Source organism: Coregonus clupeaformis, unplaced genomic scaffold, assembly GCF_020615455.1.
Source record: "Coregonus clupeaformis isolate EN_2021a unplaced genomic scaffold, ASM2061545v1 scaf2529, whole genome shotgun sequence".
Classification (NCBI taxonomy): domain Eukaryota; kingdom Metazoa; phylum Chordata; class Actinopteri; order Salmoniformes; family Salmonidae; genus Coregonus; species Coregonus clupeaformis.
The window spans coordinates 31,940-49,248 of NW_025535983.1; the positions used below are offsets into that span (position 1 = coordinate 31,940).

The 17,309-nt window shown below is 52.1% G+C and overlaps 1 long non-coding RNA gene across 1 annotated transcript; it reads right to left on the reverse strand.

Moving 5' to 3' along the window:
- Positions 1-2,207: 2,207 nt before the first annotated feature.
- On the reverse strand, positions 2,208-10,403 carry LOC121549085. The gene is made up of 3 exons (XR_006660316.1): positions 10,294-10,403; positions 2,382-2,515; positions 2,208-2,259 (listed from the first exon to the last, which is right to left on the reverse strand). It is a non-coding gene; the product is annotated as an uncharacterized LOC121549085 (long non-coding RNA).
- Between the last annotated feature and the right edge of the window lie 6,906 nt (positions 10,404-17,309).

The window sequence follows — 17,309 nt, forward strand, 5'->3', positions numbered from 1 at the left end:
GACCCTCCCCAGCACCTGGCCGCAGTGTGCCCCCCACGGCCACAATTGGTGCAGGGGACAGCCTCCCTCAGGCTCCTTCTCCTCCTCTCTCTAGCGCCAGCACCCCCGAGCTCCATAGGGCTCGGCTCGGAGGTGCTGGAGGATGGAATGGACGGACCCCACTTGGGACGTCCACGGGTGGCCAGCAGGGTGTCAAGACGGATGGACATGTCGACCAACTGGTCGAACGTGAGGTTGGTGTCCCTGCAAGCCAACTCACGTTGGACGTCCTCCCGTAGACTACATCGAAAGTGATCGATGAGGGCCCGTTCATTCCACCCTGCATCTGCCGCTAGAGTCCGGAACTCCAGTGCGAACTCCTGTGCGCTCCTCCTCCCCTGTCGGAGGTAGAATAGACGCTCCCCCGCCGCTTTCCCCTCAGGTGGATGGTCGAACACGGCCCTGAAGTGACGGGAGAACTCCGCATAGGAGATGGTGGTGGCGTCTATCCTCCTCCATTCGGCGTTGGCCCATTCCAACGCCTTGCCTGTGAGACAGGAGATGAGGGCGGAAACGCTCTCGTGTCCCGAGGGCACCGGGTGTACAGTGGCCAGGTAGAGCTCCACCTGCAGGAGGAACCCCTGACACCCGGCAGCCGTGCCGTCATACGCCCTCGGGAGCGAGAGACGAATCCCACTGGGTTCCGGACCTTGGACGGGAGGACCGACCGATGGTGATGGTGTGATAGGTGGGGGTGTGGGTACCCCTCTGGACTCCCATCGGTGTAAGGTGTTGATGACGTCCTGCAGAGCGGTCCCAAGTCGATGGATCTGATCATCCTGGCTGCGGACGCGCTCCTCCAACGACTCAGGCGCTGCTGTTGCTCCTGCTGACTCCATGGGAAGGTGTGTAATTCTGTCAGGGTATCTGATGCGGATGTGGTGCGGAATCAAGTGCAGGACACAGGAGCTAAGTCAAACCAGTCTTTACTTGAAAAGACAAAATAACAAACGGGTCTAACCAACCCGGAGGCGAACAATACGCAACAGTGCGTAAAACACAAAACGGACTGCGCACGAAAACAACAGTGCGACGGTACACGCTAGCGACTGGCAAAAAGTGAACAGCACCAACAGACAGGTGAAACCAATTACACACAACACATGACAGAAACAACGAGAACTTATAGGACACATAATCAACACTAAACATGAACAGGTGTACCAAACAGACCAAACCAAACAAACATCGAAAACAAAGAACGGTGGCAGCTAGTACTCCGGAGACGACGACCGCCGAAGCCTGCCCGAACAAGGAGGAGGAGCAGCCTCGGCCGAAACCGTGACAGTTCTTGTGTTCCAAATTAGAAGGTTCTTCAGAAAAAGCCAGATATGGAGTTTCCCTGAGATGATAATCACTTTCCTCATCCTGCTGATATTCAAACTTGTCACTTTCCTCGTCCTCCTCGTCATATGGAGTCACCTTCCAAGTTTCCTCATCATCAGAGGTGACAGCATCAAAAGTTAACTCAGGGATAGGTCTGCCTTCTGAAAAACCATCAGGTGCATTCTTTAACTCAGGATCATCTTTGGATAGAGGTTCTGAGGGGGTTTCTTTGGTCTCACCTTCCTCTGGTTCAACAACACTGTCCGGCACAGAGTCCTCTGTCCTCTGCTGATCTTTCTGAAGGTAATCTTTGATCCTCTCAGCTGTGGTCTCAAGTACAGTGTCAGATTCCACTCCCTTTGTGTCAAGAGTTTCAGGCTGAGGCAGAGAGGACTCTAAAGGCTCAAAATGTCTCAGATCTTCATAATCTGAAACCTCCTCTACAACCTCATCTGGAACCTCCTCTACAACCTTATCAATGTCCTCAGGAACATCCCTATCAATCTCATAATTTTCTGACAGTGTCACTTCAGGTGGAGGCTTATCCACTTCCACTGTGGTGCTCTCAGCACTTTTGGTTAGGTCAAAAGTATCTGTGGTTACTTGCACAGATTCCTCCTTGTCTGTTAACAATAAAGAGGAGCCTAACAGTGAATCAATGTCATAACTGTCAAACTTATCGTGTCCAGTGTCAAAGCAAACAAAGTTGGTTTCCTGAAAAGAAAAAGAAGACATTGTTTGAGTAATACTACCCATTTCAGAAAGAAGTTCAGTCATTCCAGATACTTGTTTAAGTGATGATGCATTGGCAGTAGTGAAATAGGCCTAAATCAATTTACCTTTGTGATTGATTACAAGTTGGTCCTTATTGAAGTAACCAAAGCGGTTACCAACCTATTGTACGAAATTGCAACAAAAACAGAGAACGAAACATGATGTTAACAAAACAGAAAATGCTTCAACATTCCTTCTAGACTGCAATGTTATCACATAATTAAATATTAACTTATACTTACACTCCCTGCCCATATATCTGTCCGTCTGCCTGAGAGTTTATAGTAGACATATATAGTCTCTCCTTTTTTAAATGACAGAAACCGACAGTCTGGTCCGGTGAAATCGCTGAAAGCTTTCCCCCTGCACAGGAGCACTGTGGAGAGAAATGTTTCAAAGATCAGTTGTTGTGGAGATGTAACCCCTACCAAAGATTCCGGCCCATGACCCAGCCACTGACCTGGGCGTCCACGCTATGTGCCCCATGCACAATCAGGGCGTGAATAGAATAGACATCTCTAAAGTTATCTACTTCTCTTTTTACAGAGCCAGAGTATCAAAAAAGAAAGCCAAGCATCAAGGGTAAATATAATATTGTTTTTATCTTGATAAGGTAGATGCAAAAAGACAATAACTTGCAAGCAGAGGGGTTAATGACATGACAGTCTTTTATGTCAACAATAGCTAGATATATAGCTAACCATGCCTATACACCATCTTGCAATTTGCTTCCTAAGCCAACACAGAAGTATGATATCTTTATGGTCCGTTTAGTAAGTAAGTTAGCTAGTTGATTACAATCAAGCTAACACATCTCTATTGTGTGTATGCTAGGCTAATGTAGCTAGCTAGCTAACTAAGAAGACTGCCAGATCAACTGGCAAGTTATGTTATGTAGCTAGTTAGCTACTCCAAACTTGTGAACATTGACTATGAGCCCTTGTGTGGCTTTGGTTTCAACAAAATATGTAGGCCGAAAACTTGTTTACATGGTACAAGCTACTAATGATTAGTTACCGGAGTGTAACTCCAGTTCTATGAGTGGAGCGGAGCCCCATAGGGGAGCTCTGCTCCTATTGGTTTACCCACTGCCCTAAGGCAGCATCAGCCTGAGACAAAATTATGCACACACCTGCAGCCAGTAGGAGTACAGGTGTCCCTATAAGAGGGATGCCTCCCTCAATCAGCCTCCCGAGATATTTATCTTCAGCGAGACTAGAGAGGGTCGGCAGGACCTTGTCCTATGGGGCTCCGCTCCACTCATAGAACTGGAGTTACACTCCGGTAACTAATCGTTCTATATCGTGGAGCTCCGCCCCATAGGGGAGCTCTGCTCCTATTGGTTTAAGGCGGAGCGTAGCGCTCCAAAATGTACTCCCTGCCGAGCCCAACACTTCCCATCAAAATGAAAAGGTCAGGCCTAGCAATGGCTGCAACCAATTCCCCGCAGTACTGTAACCACTGTCACCCTACAAGTGTCACAATATACTGCGTCATCGGTTAAAAACCCGCCCCACCTAGTCCAATGGCAACACCATTGACTAGTGGGCAGATCACCAGAATACCGGCCATACTAATCTGTACTAGCAGATAGATGGTACCTCAATATCCTGTTACAATACTACCGACCACTAATGGAATGACACAAAGTGTCACTCTACATTGTGTACACGGTAGGCCGCCTCACTCAATCAATGGAACCCCAGAGATTAGTGGGCAGATCCCAGAACATGATTCATACTAATCTGAACAAGCAGATAGATGACGTCACATTCCGTCAAATTGTCATGACCGGTCTAATAGTATCGTAACCCAGGTTACTACTATTATCCCTCATCATCCCGCCTCACTCCAGTGAATCACTGGTGGGCAGATCAATACATGCCCTCTACTGTACTGAACCTGTCAGTCAGGAGTCATGCCAAAAATATGTCCTTCTATCGGAAGCGGACCTGATAGAGACCCTGTCTCCACAGTCCTGCATTCCTCTCCTCCTAGCTCAAAAGTCTCCCTTCAGCCACGCTGAGTACAGACTGAGCCAAAGAGTTAGAAGACATATCCAAGAGATAGAAACGGATAAATGGAGACGGTGTTGACCATGACGCCGCTCTACATATATCCTCTACCCCTGTTCCTCTGAAAAGGGCAGTAGAAGATGCTACTCCACGAGTGGAGTGAGCTCTGATACCCTGAGGCAATTGTCGCCCCGCTGCCTCATAAGCTGTCTCAATGCTCTCACAGTGCCAATGAGACAGACGCTGTTTCGAAAGTGGTCTACCTAGTGCAGCCGCACCATGACACACAAACAGCTGAGGCGATGACCTAATCGCTGCTGTGCGCTCAACGTAACACGCCAAGGCGCGTACTGGGCACAGGCGATGGAGCCTTTCTTCACTCCTCTCTCTATGAGGAGGAGGAGAAAAAGCCCACAGCTCCACGGTCTGTGATCTATATGAACTCCTAATAACTTTCGGCACAAATGCCGGATTAGGACGTAATACCGCTCTGCTCAGATCGCCATTAATGGCCAGGCAGTCGGGTCTCGTCGAAAGAGCACACAAATCACTAACACGCTTAGCCGTAGTCAAAGCGAGCAACAGCGCTGTCTTAAAAGACAATGGCTCGAACGGCGACTTACATAGCGCTTCGAGTACCAAAGCCAAATCCCACTGAGGAAGCGTGGCTCTAGGTGTTGGCCTAAGCCGCCACGTTCCTAATAGGAAACGTTTCACTAGAGGGTGGCTAAAGACATTGTCTCTGCCAAACCCCTTATGACAAGCTGAAATCGCCGCTGCAAACACCTTAATGGTGGCGGGCGATCGCTGCTTGTCAAACATAAGCTGTAGGAAAGAGAGAATACTCTCAACCTGACAGCTCATGGGGTCTACACCTTGTGTGACACACCATTGTGAAAACACGTTCCATCTACTGGCATACATCTTAGAAGTGGAACTGGCACATGAACCCTGTATGGTCCTGATCACCGCATCAGATAACCCACGGCGCTCTAGCCTGTCCCTCTCAGCAGCCATGCCTTCAGTGGTTGGCCGATTATGGGCAACTGCCCTATCGTGCACCCCGCCTGAGACAACGCGTCCCGTTGATGTGGAATTGGCCAAGGTGGCGCAATCAACATCTGACTCATCTCCGCAAACCAAGGAGCCCCTGGGCGATCGGGGGCTACCAGTATCACTGACTTCCCTCCTGATCTCACCCTGGCTAACAGTGGGAGAATGCAGGACAGCGGAGGGAATGCATACAGAAGAACTCTCGGCCACGGGTGATGCGCAAAGCGTCTCTTCCTAGTGGCGGTTCTTCCTGTTCCCTTAGAGAGAACCATAGGGGACATTGCCCGCTCACACGTGACGCGAATAGATCCACCTCGGCTCTCCCAACTGTTCCCAAATTTGGAGAACAATGTCCGGATGCAGACACCACTCGTCGTCTCGAGGACCCCCTCTTGACATGAGGTCTGCTCCTACGTTCAAGTAGCCCGGAATGTGTGCTGCTCTCAACGAGCGAAGGTGCTCGTGAGCCCACAGCCACAATTCCTCTGCCGCCCGATGGAGAGCAGGAGACCTGACTCCTCCTTGGCGATTTATGTGGGCTACTGTGGTCCGGTTGTCTGACCAGACCAGCACATCGCGAGCCCCGAAGGGTAGACGCGAAGTGGGTCAAAACCAGTCGAACGCTTTCCAACTCCAAGAGGTTGATGTGGCGACTCGAAGGAGGCCACACACCTCCTATCGCTTGGGTCTGACATGTCCCTCCCATCCCGTCAGATACGCATCTGTGAACACTGGGATGTAAGAGGACACTTTGCCTATCGGGACTCCGTGCGTGAGAACGCGCGGGTTTCTCCAATAGTTCAGATCTGCACTGAGTGAGAGGGGAACCAACACCAACCGATGACGTTGACGCAAAGGGTCTAGTCTCAGTTGGGCGAACCATCGCTGCATCCTGCGCATGTGCAAGAGTCCCAGCGGAACCACAGAGTGGGCTGACGACATGAGACCCAAGAGTGACATGATCGACAGCGCCGTCACCGCGGTGATTCGGATCGACACTTCCTCAGGGCTAGCAACAAGGCTACCCTTCGGGGTCCGAAATCGAGCCCTCATCATTACAGTGTCTAGCTGTATCCCCAGGTAGACAATCTGATGACTGGGCCAGGGCGTGCTCTTTTTCCAATTCACAGCGAACCCCAGACGTGTGAGATGAATCACTGTCTGTGTTGTGTGAGTGATCGCCAGCTCTGCTGACGGGGCGAGAACCAGTAGGTCGTCTAGGTAGGCTAGTACCCGTATTCCCTGACGACGCAACGGTTCCAATGCCGCCTCCACACACTTGGAAAACGTGCGAGGTGCCAGGGCGTACCCGAATGGCATCCTTGTGTATTCGTATGCCACCCCTTGAAAGGCGAATCGCAGAAACTTCCTGTGACGCGGCTGTACCGGCACATGAAAGTACGCGTCCTTTAGGCCTATGCTCGTACAAAAGTCTCCTTTCTGGACACATTCCAGCAGACGTTTTGTCGTTAGCATTCGAAAGGGCCGTTTGGTTACGCTCTCGTTGAGAATGCGTAAATCCAATATTGGCCTCATTCCCCTGTCTTTTTGGCACTAGGAAGTAGGGGCGAATATAGCCCCTTGTTCCTTTGCTCCTGGGGAACCACTGTGACCGCCTCCTTCGCCAAAAGTTCCGTAATCTCTGAAACCAGAGCGGCCACTTTTTCGGGCGTTTTCATCACCGTCTCCACCACTCCCCTGAATGGGGGTGGGGTCCGATGGAATTGGAGAGCATAACCCTTCTGCAACGTCTGTTGTAGCCAGCGTGAGAGGGTGCAGCTTCGCTGCCACTGCAATACAGAGAAAGCGGCCGAGCACGAAGCTGTGGTACATTCAGTAGGAAGGACCTGTATTCCTCTATAGCCCTTGCCGCCGCTGTTCCCCAACACTGAGGTGGTGGAACAGCCCAAGGCGGGCCTCCCATGAAAGGGAGAGGAAGCATTAGTGCGTTCTGAACCAGAAGGGGGGGCAGAGACGTCAGTTAAACCCGTAACCGTCGTATTCCTGCCCTCCGTGAATGCAGCGCGGGTCTGAATTGCACTGACCGAGGCCACAGCCTGCGACAAGGCACCATCCTCAGCAAGCGATTGCGTCATTGTAGGTGACTGCAATTCGCTATTAGAGTCCCTCACTACAATACTCCTAGGAGTCTGTAATATGAGGTCCCTATGAGGTAACACAAGGCGGCGCCTTGATACCTTCTTAACCTTCACCTTCTGTGTGTGTTCAACTCTGCACCTCTGGTGGGTTGAGTCACGCTCAGTGTGGTGAGTATTAGCGCGTTCAAAGGGGAAGTGGGGGGCGCCGATACACTGGGCACCTTCGTGACCGTGGTAATCGGGCCCTCCGTGAACGCAGCATGGGTCTGAATCGCACTAACCGAGACCTTGGTCTGCGATGAGTGCGCCATCTAAATAGCGGCTGCGTCATCATGTCTCCTGACTGAGACTGCAGCCTGCTATGAGAGACACTCACTACAGTACTCCTTGGAGTCTGTAATGTGAGGTCTCTTTGAGGTAAACCAAGACGGCGTCTTGGTATCTTTCCTCCTTTCACCTCCTGTGTGCGTTCAGCTCTGCACCTCTGGTGGGCTGAACTACACTCAGTGTGGTGAGTATTAGCGCGTTCAGAAAGAAGTGGGGGCGCCGATGCACTTGGCACCTTTGTGACCGTGGTAATCGGGCCCTCCGTGAACGCCGCATGGGTCTGAATCGCACTAACAGAGACCTTAGTCTGTGATAGTGCGCCATCCCCAAATAGCGACTGCGTCATCATGTCAGAGTCTGACAGAGACTGCCGTCTGCTATGTGAAGCACTTCTTATACCTGAAGTGTTATGTGAACCTACTCTGAATGCCTGTTCAGCAGGGCACCCTTGGTGGGCTGAACGGCGCTTAGAGTGGTAAGGGAGAGAGGGTGAGATTTGAACGCTCTCGGACGTATTATGGAAAAGGGGCTCTTTTTTGACAAAGTCAGGTGGAGCCAACTCTTTATTCAACACATCAACAAAAGCATTTACATCATCACCCATCCCTTCAACCGAAGGGTGGGGTGGAACAGTGGTCACGTTCAAGGATGACGTGGCCTCCATTCGCTCCCCCGCGTCCCGTCATGTGCGCCTCCTCTTGTGGCCTCCCTTAGGGGCCCAGGTCGGCGCTCTCACCACCTCCCTCGCCGGCTGCAATGGGGCCACCGTGGCTGCTGGGGGGGGCTGGGCCCGCTCTCCTGCCTCCTGCGGCCGCCGACTGGCGCCGGATACGCCGCCTCGCTGTAGATCCTTGTCTACTCTGGGGGGCGGAAGTGGATGGTTTACGAGACGGTGCAGGGCCTAACCTCCCTGCCAGTGGCAGGTATCTGGCCAGCTGCTTCTTTTCCTCGTCCAGCTTGGAAAACCTCTCAGTCGCCTCTTTGACGGCGACTCCAAAGAGCCCGTCGTCAGAGAGGGGGGCGTTCAACCGGGACGTTCTGTTTGCTTCCTTCATGGTTGTCAGTGACAACCAGAGGTGTCGCTCCGCGACCACCGAGGTGGCCATGGACCTCCCCGAGCAGACGGCCGATGCCTGTGTTAGGTGTAGGATGGCGCCAGAAATTCTAGACGCCTCCTCCACCTCCTCTGGCTCCAGCGCTGTCTTACCCGTGGTTAAACGGGACAGAGCGGCTGCCAAGAGGGCAATGTTGTTAGCTGCTGCTACAGCTTGGGGCTCCCAAATTGAAGGACTTCTCTAACAGCTGTGCTGTGAGACGGTCCTTCTGAGATGGCAACGTGGCTTTCCTGGAAGAGGGCCAGGGACTCGAACCCGGTACGAGATACGCCGCCATGGCGCTCTCTAACCTGGGGATTCCCTTAGCTTGGCCCTGGAACCTTCCCTCCACTCTAGTGAATGGGAGGTACGTTTTAGCCGGCGAACGCGCCGCTAAAGGTGCCTCCCATGAGCCCTCGACGTATTTTGCCAATGAAGGCATGGCAGGGAGCTAATGGCTCTGCCGCTCTTCTTGGCCTGGAATAGGGGCCGCCTCCATTAAGTCAACCTCCGGTGCGGAGGGAATAGGGGCAGCGGTATTTCCAGCCGTCTAGCAGCTCTCTCAATGAGACCCGGAAAGTCCGTTTCAGAGACGCTGCGGTGAAGGACAGGGCTTCTGATTTCTCAGAGCCCGTGTCGTCATCACCATAGGAACTACAAGCCCTCTCGCTAACCAAAGGAAAGGGAGGCTTGAATGTATGAGGGACGGGGTCTGACTGTTCCATAGGAATGTCATCCCCTGAGTCTGCGCTGTCGGATGACGCCTCTGAAGCAGAGGCTAGTATCGACAACACGTCCTCTAGGGGGATATCCTCCCTAAAAACGCCCAACGCTGCTTCCTCTCCTTTGTAGAAAGGAGGGCGCAGGAGGCGCAGTTAGGGGACTGCAGATGCCCTCTTTGGCATGCTGGGACCCTAGACACACGAAACATAAGTCGTGGAGCGCCGGCCGCCATGGAGGAGCATCTGCATTGAGCTCTGAAAAGAGCTTTTGGGGGTGGAAAATCTCCTGGGTGTGCTCATTTTAGGACGACGTCGATGACTGGAAATTCGACGGCGTTCTGGTCCTGAGTCTTCTCTTCGTCTCTTCTTGGCTTCTTCAGTCTAGTCCAGTCGCTGAAGATAAAGGGAGGCTGATTGAGGGGAGGCATCCCCTCTTATAGGGACACCTGTACTCCTATTGGCTGCAGGTGTGTGCATAATTTTGTCTCAGGCTGATGCTGCCTTAGGGCAGTGGGTAAACCAATAGGAGCAGAGCTCCCCTATGGGGCGGAGCTCCACGATATAGAACGTTAGTTAGTACAGAAACACATAGTTGAGCTAACGTTAGCGTACGTTGCTCTACTTCCAGGCAGAGGCTTCGCTTCGGCTACAACCAAGCAAGCTTAGGTTATTATTTATTGGTATTTACTACCAACGACAGTTAGGTTAGCCGAGTTCATCCCTTTGAAATGGCAACCGGTCAATGATAACGCCTGTCAAACTAGCTAGGGATGAGGTGGGGGATAGTGAATTGAACGATGGAAGCATCCTGAAAATTCGCGTGAGTTTAGCGCCAAGTACTTACTACTGCATTCTTCGTCTGCACATCTTTTGAAGTCGGAGAATCTCCTTTCGACTGCGGCTTTGTGTATGAAATTATGAATACATAAAATTAAAATGTATAACGTTACATAAGAAACATGTACAGCCATGTTGGGCTGGCTGGCTCTGCTCAAGCATGAGCAGATGAAGCCGACAAGTAAGAAAATCCAAGGCTGGAGCAATTCGAAGGATGTGTTGATCGTGGAGGCAAATATGAAAATCTGGGCAGACAATGTCAAAACTAAAAGAGCAAGGACATGGAACCAGAACGCTGAATAAAATATGATTATTGCATCACAATATACGTTCTGATTCGGGTTTATCACGTCTTTGTTGGATAGAACTAAAACATTCCACAAGTTTACTGACAAGTGAGCGCAATTTCCCACTCGATTTCTCCATTCAATTTGCCTATCTGACTCCCGCAGATTTATTATGATACCTCAAAAGTATTGTAGATAATTTTTCAGGCACTGGGTACCAAAACAAACTATGGGGGATTTATTATTCTCCTAATTGATGGGATGACTAACTTAGAAAGAATGCATTCTAGACTGGGCTGATGTAGGTTGTGTCACCTGGCAAGCTGTGATTGATGTGAAGAGCTGTTTTAGGGGGTCAAATGAGATAAGGATTTGTGTCTCCAAATACTAGACTATACTGGTTCTTTGTGATCTGTGAACCTTCCTTGGACGTAGGAATTGTGTCTAGGGGAGCTGGCTCTTCTCACTATGACAGGTTGTTATGATAAACGTATGCCTGGAAACAGGGATGCGCTAAGAGGCGGGGAACAGCCAGTGCGCCAACGGATTGGCTGAGTAAGTCTAAACCACGCTCAAGTCTCTACTCTGATTGGCCAGCAGAGAGGTGGGAACTCTCTCTCTGTCAGAGTAAAGTCCATGGAGAATAAGAGCACTTCCTCCCAGCTGCCCACTGCACTGAGGCTAGGAAACACTATCACCACCGATAAATCTACAATAATCGAGAATTTCAACAAGCATTTTGCTACAGCTGGCCATGCTTTCCATCTGGCTACCACTAACCCGGCCACCAACTCTGCACCCTCTGCTGCAACTTGCCCATGCCCCCCGCTTCTCCTTCACACAAATTCAGACAGCTGATGTTTTGAAAGCGCTGCAAAATCTGGACCCCTACAAATCAGCTGGGCTAGACAATCTGGACCCTTTCTTTCTAAAACTAGCCGCCGAAATTGTCGCAACCCCTATTACTAGTCTGTTCAACCTCTCTTTCATAACGTCTGAGATCCCCAGAGATTGGAAAGCTGCCGCGGTCATCCCCCTCTTCAAAGGGGGTGACACTCTAGATCCAAACTGCTACAGACCTATATCCATCCTGCCCTGCCTTTCGAAAGTATTCGAAAGCCAAGTTAACAAACAGATCATCGACCATTTCGAATACCACCGTACCTTCTCCGCTATGCAATCCGGTTTCCGAGCTGGTCACGGGTGCACTTCAGCCACGCTCAAGGTCCTAAACGATATTATAACCGCGATTGATAATAGACAGTACTGTGCAGCCGTCTTCATCGACCTGGCCAAGGCTTTCGACTCTGTCAACCACCGCATTCTTATTGGCAGACTAAATAGCCTTGGTTTCTCAAATGACTGCCTCGCCTGGTTCACCAACTACTTTCAGATAGAGTTCAGTGTGTCAAATCGGAGAGCCTGTTGTCTGGACCTATGGCAGTCTCTATGGGGGTGCCACAGGGTTCAATTCTTGGGCCGACACTTTTCTCCGTGTATATCAATGATGTCGCTCTTGCTGCTGGTGACTCTCAGATCCACCTCTACGCAGACGACACCATTTTGTATACATCTGGCCCTTCATTGGACACTGTGTTAACAAACCTCCAAACGAGCTTCAATGCCATACAACAATCCTTCAGTAGCCTTCAACTGCTCTTAAACACTAGTAAAACTAAATGCATGCTTTTCAATCGAACGCTGCTAGCACCCGCCACCCGACTAGAATCACCACTCTCGACGGGTCTGACCTAGAGTATGTGGACAACTACAAATATCTAGGTGTCTGGTTAGTGTAACGATCCCTGCAGTCTGAGTCGGTTTCTGTCTGGGTATTAGTTTTTCTGCTCGGGATCTCCAGTTTCCCGAGGGTTCTGGAACGCGCTCCTGCCTGGTTGCCGGGCAACGTTGCTAGGCGGGAGCTCTCTTGATTTCCGCACCTGCATCCCATCAGCAATCTGCACACCTGGTCCTGATCATCACCCTTCTTAGGCTCTGTCCTAACATCCATTCCCCTGCCGGATCGTTAGCCATGAACAGTATGTTTGTCCGTGTATCAGCCTTGGAACTTCTAGCGTTAGTTTTGTTGTTTTGCACCTTTTTGACTTGCTGTATACTTACCTCCGTTTTGTTCTATCTGCAGTCACTCACCCGGAACCTTCACCCAACCTCTGCCTGATGGTCGGCGGCTGCCGAGCCATTACTGGACCTACCACTGCACCCTCAACAACCCATCCACGCCACCCGCTCTGTTCCCTGGATTATTCAGCCTCACTCGTGGATCTATTAAATAAACACTCACCTTTGTTTAAATTTACCTTGTCCTGGTCTGCTTCTGGGTTCTGGCTTAGTAAACCGTGACAGAACGATCCGGCCAGTAATGAACCCAGCGGACCTGGACTCTGTTCGCCATGCCATTACCCATCAGGAGAAGATGTTGGGCCATCATAGCACGGAGCTACAGGAGATCGCGTTGGCAGTTCGGAAACTTTCTACCGGTCTGACGGAGGTCCAGAACCAGCGCAAGTTTCCGGTGGAGGATCCACTACCCGGTTTCACCCATCTCGCCTGCCGCTTCTGGAGCTGTGTCCTTCCGTGAGCCCAAGGTTTCGAGCCGGATAAATATGAGGGGGAGCTGGGAAGATGCCGTTCTTTCCTTATGCAGTGTGGGTTAGTGTTCGATCTACATCCCTACTCTTATGCCACAGACAAGGCTAGGATAGCCTTTGTGATTGAGTTGCTGCGTGGTCGAGCGCTGGAGTGGGCTTCAGCCGTTTGGGAACGACAAGACCCCTGCATGGCTTCATACCAGGGGTTCACGGCTGAGATGAGGAAGCTCTTCGACCATTCCGTCCGAGGGAGGGACGCAGCTAGGCGCCTGTTTTCGCTTCACCAAGGAACTCGCAGCGTGGCCGACTTCGTGATCGAGTTCAAGACGTTGGCTGTGGAGAGTGGGTGGAATGAGGAGTCTCTGCAAGCGGCCTTTACCAGGGTCTGTCGGAGCAGCTCAAGGATGAGTTGATCTCCTATCCGAGCCTAGTGACCTGGACAGCTTGGTAGCCTTGTCTATTCGGGTGGATAATCGAGTCCGAGAGCGAAGGAGGGAGAAGCAATGGGTTCCGTCCAATCGATCAGCTTCTCAGGTTCCAGTCGGGTCGGGGATTGGACCAGAATACGTCGATCATCGTCCACCACACAGGATTAGTGGAGAGGTCCTGTCTCCCGATTCTGAACCAATGCAAGTAGGGGCGGCACGGGTTAACCAAGGAGGAACGCCAACTCAGACGTAGGACTAACTGTTGCCTCTACTGTGGTGGTTCGGGACATTACCTCGCCACCTGTTCCCGGCGGTGCGTCAAACTGCGCGGCTCGCTAAAGTTGGGGAGGACTTTTAGCGAGCCAGTTTCGACCTCTCAATACCTCTGTCAGACCCCGTTTCCCGGCTACCCTTATGAACAGGAATCAGAGCTTAGCGATTAACGCTTTTATCGATTCAGGTGCCGGTGGAAGCTTTCTTGATGCCGAGTTGGTGGAACAGCTGGGGCTTTCAAGGAGCAATTGCCGGAAGCCATTGAAGCGACCACTCTGAACGGCAGTAGTCTGGCACGTATCACGATGAGGACTGAACCGGTTAAGATGCTGTTGTCGGGGGAATCATTCGGAGATGATTTCATTCTTCATTCTGCCGTCTTTCCCATGTTCCTCTGGTCCTTGGATACCCCTGGCTGAAGGAACACAATCCCACGGTCGATTGGGTGACGGGCAAGGTAACGAGTTGGAGCCTTGATTGTCATGCTAACTGTCTCAAGACTGCCTGTCCCCATTCGGTTCCCAGTCAGGTGATTGAGGCTAAACCCCCAGATTTGTCCCTGGTTCCCGAGACATATCACGATTTGGGGGAAGTGTTCAGTAAGCAGAAGGCTCTGTCACTCCCTCCCCACCCGACCATATGATTGTGCCATCAACCTGTTCCCTGGAGCTGTCTACCCCAAGGGAAGGTTATACAGTATCTCCCGACCTGAACGTGAGGCTTTGGAGACCTACATCAAGGAGTCCCTAGCTGCTGGTCTCGTTCGTTCCCTCGTCATCACCCCTGGGGGCATGGGATTCTTCTTTGTGGGTAAGAAGGATGGCTCTCTTCGACCGTGTATTGATTATCGGGGTTGAATGACATCACGGTCAAGAACAAGTATCCCCTGCCCTTGATGAGTTCTGCCTTCGACTCCTTACAGGGTGCTACGGTGTTCACCAAGCTAGACCTACGCAATGCGTATCACATGGTCCGGATCAGAGAGGGGGACGAGTGGTTGACGGGTTTCAATACACCGATGGGTCACTTCGAGTATCAGGTGATGCCGTTTGGACTGACCAATGCTCCAGCGGTATTCCAGAGTATGGTGAACGACGTCTGAGAGATATGATCGGTCTCTTTGTGTTTGTTTACCTGGATGACATTCTGATCGTCTCGAAGGAACCTTCCGACCACGTCCAGCATGTCCGGCAGGTTCTGCAGCGGTTGTTGGAGAATCGCCTGTTCGTGAAGGCCGAGAAGTGCGAGTTTCACGCCCACACGACATCCTTTCTCGGGTACATCATCTCCAGGGGGAGAGATTAGGATGGACCAGGAGAAGGTTAGAGCGGTTCTGGAATGGGCCCAGCCCGGTACGAGATTGCAGCTCCAGAGATTTTTTGGGGTTTGCGAATTTCTACCGCAGATTCATCCGGGGATTACAGCCGTGTGGCCGCTCCGTTAACTGCCTTGACTTCCAGTATCAGGATCTTCAAGTGGAATCCGGAGGCGGATCGAGCGTTTCTGGATTTGAAGAGGCGATTCACCAACGCACCGATTCTCTCTCAACCGGACACGGCCCGTCAGTTCGTGTTGAAGTGGACGCGTCTGATGTGGGAGTTGGCTCGCCATCCTGTCGCAGCGATGCTCCACGGACAGTAAACTCCATCCCTGCGCCTACTACTCGTCGCCTTTCGCCTGCGGAGAGGAATTACGATGTGGGTAACCGGGAGCTTCTCGCGGTGAAACTTGCCTTGGAGGAGTGGGCGCCACTGGTTGGAGGGGGCGGAGCAACCGTTTATTGTCTGGACTGACCACAAGAATCTTGCTTACGTGCAATCGGCTAGACGTCTCAACTCCCGGCCAGGCCAGGTGGGCGTTGTTTTTCGGACGATTCAATTTTTTCCCCTGACGTTCCGACCTGGATCTAAGAACGGCAAGGCGGACGCCTTGTCCCGGATGTTCTCCAAGACGGAGGAGAGTGGGTCCAAGACCGAGACAATTCTCCCCCGGAACTGCGTCGTGGGAGCTGTTAGGTGGAAGATTGAGGAGGAGGTGATGGCGGCCCCTTCGGACGCAGCCCGGTCCCCGTAACGGTCCACCCGGTCGGTTGTTTGTGCCTGAGTCGGTTCGTCCTGCTGTCCTCAAATGGTCCCACGCCAGCAAGATGGCTTGTCACCCTGGCGTGGCTCGGACGATGGCGTTTCTTCGCAGGCGTTTTGGTGGCCTGCCATGGCCGAGGATACTCGGGGTTATGTTGCTGCCTGTCCAGTGTGTGCGCAGAATAAGAGTACCAATCGGCCCAGCTCTGGACTACTTCACCCCCTTCCTATTCCCCGGCGACCATGGTCGCATCTGGCCCTGGACTTTGTCACTGGGTTGCCCGCTTCTGAGGGAAACACGGTCGTTCTGACTATCGTGGACAGATTCAGCAAGTTCGCCCACTTTGTGCCTATTGCCAAGCTTCCCTCTGCCTCGGAGACGTCCGAGATCCTGGTTAGGGGAGGTTTTCAGGGTCCACGGTTTGCCCAGTGATATCGTTTCCGACCGTGGCCCTCAGTTTACCTCTGCTGTCTGGAAGTCCTTCTGTTTGGCCATTGGAGCTACAGTCAGCCTCACATCTGGTTTTCACCCCCAATCTAATGGTCAGGCGGAGAGAGCCAACCAGAAGATGGAATCCACGCTACGCTGCCTTGTCTCCTCCAACCCCACCTCCTGGGTCTCTCAGTTGCCTTGGGTTGAGTATGCCCACAATACTCTCCCCTACATCTGCCACTGGGATGTCTCCCTTCCAGTGCCTGTATGGCTACCAACCTCCCTTGTTCCCTTCTCAGGAGAAGGAGCTCTCAGTGCCCTCTGTTCAGGCCCATATTCGTTGCCACCGGACCTGGCATCGGGCCAGAAAGGCACTCCTTAGAGTTTCGGACCGGTATCAGCTCCAGGCGAATCGTCGCGGATTCCCGCTCCCACCTATACCATCGGAGATAGGGTCTGGTTGGCTACACGGGATCTTCCTTCTACGGACTGAGTCTAGGAAGTTGTTACCAAGTTCATTGGTCCGTTTGTGGTGGAGAAGGTGATCAATCCGGTGGCAGTTCGACTCAAACTACCGAGGACGCTCAGAGTCCATCCCACCTTTCATGTCTCCTGCCTCAAGCCTGTTCTCCTCAGTCCTCTGTTGCCTCCTCCGCCTCCTCCTCCTCCTCCTCGGATGATCGGAGGTGGTCCTGCCTACACGGTGCGACGCATCATGGATTCCAGACGGCGGGGCCGGGGTTTCCAGTATCTCGTGGACTGGGAGGGGTATGGTCCTGAAGAGAGGAGTTGGATTCGCGGCGACAGATCCTAGATGCTGACCTCATTCGTGACTTCTACCGCCTCCATCCTGGCGCTCCGGGAGTCCGCCCGGTGGCGTTCGGGTCGGAGGGGGTACTGTAACGATCCCTG